This window comes from Colias croceus, chromosome 5 (assembly GCF_905220415.1).
Source record: "Colias croceus chromosome 5, ilColCroc2.1".
In the NCBI taxonomy this organism is placed as follows: Eukaryota; Metazoa; Arthropoda; class Insecta; order Lepidoptera; family Pieridae; genus Colias; species Colias croceus.
The window spans coordinates 5,579,461-5,585,873 of record NC_059541.1 but is presented as its reverse complement, the minus strand read 5'-3'; positions in this window follow the sequence as shown (position 1 = coordinate 5,585,873).

Sequence of the window (6,413 nt, the reverse complement as noted above, 5' to 3'; positions counted from 1 at the left end):
GTTGGCGCTCCACCACTGTCCGCTTCACCCGCAACTTCCTTCCGCGTACGGTGAAACTGTGGAACGATCTGCCACCTGCGGTGTTCCCGAACAACTACGACATTGGGGCCTTCAAGAAAAGAGCGTATTTGTCCATTAAAGGCCGGCAAAGCACCTGTAACACTCCTTGTGTTACAAGTGTTTATGGGCGGTGGTGACCACTTAACATCAGGTGGCCCACCTGCTCCTTTGCTTGCTCTGACATAAAAAAAAAAAAAAAAAAAAAAAAAAAAAAAAAAAAATATTTATCAATTTGCTGAAAATCACTTACCGATGGAAAGATATTTTTACATTGTTTTTATCCAAAACTCCCATTCGACTAGTGATAGCCGGTTGCTAAACATACAATAGTTATTTTAGCACACTTACAAATAAAAAGAAACACTGTACACTTTATATTTTCTAAATATTTCGTTAAAAACACTTGACGCACTGAGCCCACCAGCTGGTTGGAAAACAAACTGACTGCCGGCGCGCTACGTTTGAAGACAGTGCAGATACTCTATCGCTATCTCAATCTGGCTTATGCTGTTATTGACTAAGAGTAAAACGTCGTATTCACGGTCCATCTTGACGTACGTCCCGCCAAGGTCATACACGATGCACGACGCAAAACGACCGTGAATAGTCTTGACGTACGTCAATAATTATTATTATTACGTTGCTGGATGTGCACGACGAATTTTTCGTCCAGCGAGCATCCCCACCACCGCGAATGTCGTGCAAGCGCATCGTGCATCGTGCATGCTTGATCGTGAATAGGCTTGCTGTACAGCAGATCAGTGTTGCCAACAGAAATTAATGTAAATACTTGGAAACGTGGCCTATTGATATGATTTTTTTGTGATAACTTAGTAGTTAGTTTAGTTTTGTGATAACGTAGTGAGTACATGAGCAAGCAAGAAACAGTTATTTTATATTTTTATGTACACAGGAAATACCCAATTATCATTACTTTTGGATCAACCTAGTACACATGGACAGTTTATATTCAGAAGTTATTATTTTAAAAGAACTCCAAGGCGAATTGTTGAATAACAAAGATTTTATGCAAAAGTCCACTGCAGAAAAATGGCAATTTATTTTAAAAAAATGTCCTAACGAATTTGTTTGTTTAAAAAAAATGATTAGCTATATTATACTCTCTGTTCCCGCCACTTCAGCATTTACTGAAAGAGTCTTTTCGGTCATGAATGTGAAGTGGCGGGAAGAGAGAAACCGAGCTTCATTAAAAATTAATTAAAAATGAGCTCTTGAAATAAATTTAGATTTGGAATGTTTGGATTCATATAATTCATTTAAAAATAATGAAAAATTCTTAGGTACTGCAAAAAGTACAAAAAAACACATTTTTAAAAATATTTATTTACTCTTTATACATCCAGCACAGTGGATTTCTGGTGGTTTCAGAGGTCTCTTCTGGTGGGTAGCTTGATACTTCGGTGGCAACACTGGCAGCCTTGAGCTGACGTACAGCGGGGATGGACCGTGAATATGCGTCGTGCATCGTGTATGACCTTGGCGGGACGTACGTCAAGATGGACCGTGAATAAGACGCTTAAGTAGATTAGAAAATATGTATTTTGTTCTGTCTTAATATAAGAACTCTATAGGTTTATTGCTCTGAGGACGTCTGCGAGTGCTCCGCTAAAAATGACGTTTTGTGCTGTCAAGTCTTGCAGAAACAAGTCAAACACATCAAATATTTAAAAAGATGGAATAACCTTTCCTTTGTAAGTTTTTTTTTTTATTTTTACGTAAATATCTATTTAAATGAAATTTCTAATCATCGTCGATGTATCGTTTAGCGATATGATCAAGACAAATAATCGAGTCATATTTACACGATCATTGATGCGGCCCCACGAGACTATCATGGAAAGAAAATATACAAATTATTCTTTATGAACTAAAAGATAAAGTTGAATTTAAAACGCGATAATGAACCGCATTCCTTACGAAACTATCTTGTAAAGTAATACAAATTTAATCTTTATGACCTTAGTGATAAAGTTGAATTTAGAACGCGATATTGAACCGCACTCCCCATTAGACTATCTTGGAATGAAATACAAATTTAATCCTTATAAGCTTAGTGATAGAGTTGAATTTAAAAACTCGTCACTTAAAAGGTCGTAAATTTTTACGACTTTCGTGAAACTAATTATTTTTGTGAATGTGTGATTGTGTTTCATAGTGTGAGTTACCCTCCCCGCACCAAAATCAGCAGAAAGTTTAGTTAGAACCTTAAGCGTCTTATTCACGGTCCGTTTGGACGTACGTCCCGCCAAGGTCATACACGATGCACGACGCATATTCACGGTCCATCCCCGCTGTACGTCAGCTCAAGGCTGCTGTGTGTATCGATAGTTCGATATTGAAATATCGATATCGGTCAATATTTTTTTTTTAATAATTTTTTTTCAGTACATTATTAATTAATCTACAAAATCATCGTTAACAATCGACCTAATGATTTTAAAGTTATCAGTTGCTTGACAATTTTTTATCATTTGAACGAGTTGCTTCTTCAATCAATCTAAACAGCTGAACATATAAAACAAAGAGTATTTTTAAAAACTCTAAGAAAAATACATATTGGTATACCTACATAATTGTCTTATTTAAATTTAAAAAGTAATTACCAAGAACTATAACCTACTAACTACATAATATATACATTCATAATTTAATTTATTTAATAAATCTACTAGACTATAAATAATTATTGTGTAATCATTTTTGAGCTGACTTACGATTTTTTTTAAATAAAGCCGATATATCGAAATATCGATATTTTTTTCGATATATCGAACTCCGATATTGATATACATATTTTAAAATATCGATTTATCGAAAATACGATATTTTATAAAATATCAACAAATTCTGCTGCAATGTTACCAACTCCACCAACTTTTAGGTAGATCTATCTACTTTCAAACTTTTTTACAAATCTACTACCTTGGATGAAAAATCTACCAACTTTTTTAACCCCTTACCGCATACAAAGCCATGTATGGACGACGAAGTTCATGAATTTTTTATAGGCTAACTATAAAAAATATCTAAAAAAACTACCTTACATCTTAAACAGCATATCATCGAGAATTGGAATGTAATTAATTTATACAGTGTAATTATTATCCATCAGATATATTATAGATTTAGTGTAGCGCGTGCGACGGTTTGGGTGCGCGGAAAAAACCGTGATTTTCAAATTAAGATTTCAATATCAAAAAGGTGAGTAAAGCCATGAAAAAAAATATTACTTCTTTCTTTAGTCTTTCTAAAATAAGGCAAAACATTTGGTTTGGTTGTTTTTTTGCTTTAATCATGATTTTTTGTACTTTTCCAAATCTGTCATATTTGGCTTCGTATGCATTCCGTCCAAAATATATTATGTCATATGTGGCTTGGTATGCATTCAAGGATACTTTCACTGATTGTTCCAGTATCGATTCTGGACACTTTTATCTCAATGCTAATGTAAATATCATATCATCATCAATAAATACAGACTCAAGTAAGTATTTGCCACTGTATGATTTTTAATTAGCCGTTTCAGAGCAAATGCGAAAGTCAGGGAAAGCTCTTATTACCAAAAGACGTGGTCGTCTCTCAAGAACTTAGAAACATCGGCATCTCTGGAGTCTCCTTTGTATTCCTGACTCGCCAATTGCCGCAAAAAAGCTACGAAAATCTCCTGCAAGACATCTAGATTTTCACTTTGATTCTGCACGATCTGATGGGATTAGTCATTACCCAATTTGGAAGAAGAACGTCCGTCAGCTATGCCCCTATGCCTATATTGTTCCAATTTCGTTCCTTCACGTTATGTGAAAAATATAACGTGTTTTTATGTTATAATGACAAATGTAATTGTTTTAAGCTATTTCACGAAGTATAAGTTGGCTATGATTCTGGGTTTTATTTAGATATCCATATAAAGTACTAACATTTCGCCCGCGGCCTCGCCCGCATTTTCAAAGAAAACCCCGCATAGTTCCCGTTCCTGTGGGATTCCCGGGATAAAACCTATCCTATGTGTTAGGCCAAGTTACCCTCTATATTATGTGTGCTAAATTTCATTGTTCGGTTCAGTAGTATTTGCGTGAAAGAGTAACAAACAAACACATACACGTATACATCCACCCTCACAAACTTTCGCATTTTTAATATTAGTAGGATAGGATTTATGTAAAGTATATGTAGTATATCAGTTGACTTAGCATTCAGGATACAAGCCTTTTGTTTTGGGGCTTAGCAACCGAGTGTGTGAAATTAGTCCGGAATATATTTTAATTTTATTAATTAGTTACTTTTTTCTAATTGCATATGAAGCCATATATGACAGAAAAAATACAACAAACACTGCATACGAGTCCATATATGGCGCCGTTTCATATTTTCTATAATATAAGTAAATAATTTTTTTTCTCAATTTGATCTCATAATGTAAGGTCTAATAAACACTTTTTTGCAAAAAAATAATTTTTATTTCATCTCCTTAATAATTCATGCAATAAGGGGTTAATTTATCGAAAAAATAGAGAGGATAACTGGGTTGAGGATTTTTGGCATCATATTTGTAATATTAAAAAAGAAGATAACTCTCAAATGTTTCCTCTGCTAAGTGAATTTGTAAGACAACTACTTGTGCTTCCACACAGTAGTGCTAATGTTGAGAGACTCTTTTCTGCTGTTAATCTATTAAAAACTTATTGTCACAATAATTTATCTACTGACACGATCCAGGGACTTTTAATACGAAACGATTTACCAGCGACAGCTCCGAACAACCTGTACGTGTACCTACTGATGCGCATTTTAAATTATTTAATCAAACTATGTACCTACTCTTATAAAGATTAAAATTGTAAAATATTTATGTTATGTTAACTATTTAGTTGACATGCCAAAAATATTTAAATAAATAGATCATAAAATAATTTAACAATCCAATTACGCTGTCCAGTCTTTGATTTAATTTTGTTTTTCTAAATACAACATATTAACAATTTGGTTTTTTCTTATTGCTTTTTCAAAAATAGTCAAAAAAATAATTTATTCTTACTAAAATAATCTAGGGAGAAATGGATTGAGGGAAGAGAGGCCTTTTGCTCAGCAGTGGGACAGCCATGGCTCATAATAAAAATAACATAAAATAATCGGTTATAGATATTATACGACCGTGCAGATTCCTTCTAAATCTTGTCAAAAAGAAGTTGAAAAAAGATGTACCTACTTTTCAAATTGAGTTTGGTCGGAAACTACCAACTAGAGTACTGAGTCGTACGGAACACAGACATCCAAATATAAGTATGTCATGTTCAAGTAATGTTTATATATCTGTGGTACGGAAGGACGCTTGCACGACGTTCGCGGTGGTGGGGGTGCTCGCTGGACGAAAAATTGGTCGTGCACATCCAGCAACGTAATAATCATAGAGTAATATAATATATACGGGTAATAATAATAATTATTGACGTACGTCAACACTATTCACGGTCGTTTTGCGTCGTGCATCGTGTATGACCTTGGCGGGACGTACGTCCAAACGGACCGTGAATAAGACGCTTTAGGGCGTATTCAGAAAGAAAGCTTGAAACTTATAAGCACTTATAAGCGCTTATCAGCGCTTGTCAGCGCTGGTAACCTGCGCAGGAAAATATATGAACATGCGCCTATAAGCGCTGATCGGCGCCGACAAGTTCCGACAAACTTCAACAATGCTGGTGGCTGCCATATAAAATTTGTTTTGGTCTGCTTCAACCTGCTTCCTTTGTGTAGAACGAACCAGCATTGACAAGCGCCGATAAGCGCTTACAAGTTTCAAGCTTTCTTTCTGAATACGCCCTTAGGTTAGAACTTAGAACATTTGCCATAATTGCTGGCTCCATCCATTACCTACATAATGATCTAAGATGTAATAATAAAATGTATGTAAAATTAAACTAAAATATAGTGTACGGGTAATGGTAACTAACATTGTGACTCGAGAATTACTATAGGAGAATTTTATAAGGGTTCATACGCACTATGCGGGTAGCCGCATTGCGGGTAGCCGTCCGGCTGACCGCAGGATGCGGTTGCGAATGCGGCCAGCCGGACGGCTACCCGCAATGCGGCTACCCGCATAGTGCGGTTGAAGAACCGTTGCGATTTGCAGTCATGTCGATCCATTTCAAAGATGGAAATGGATGAAGTTGCAGCTATTTACTACATTTACACACGTTACGTATAGAAGAAAAGCAAAGAAAGAAGTACTGGGTGCATCCTTATTTGCAAACACGAGATGAGAGCAAGCATTTTGCAACCACGTGCACACACTCACTCAATGGCGGGCAGCCGCAGACTGAACCGCACAGTGC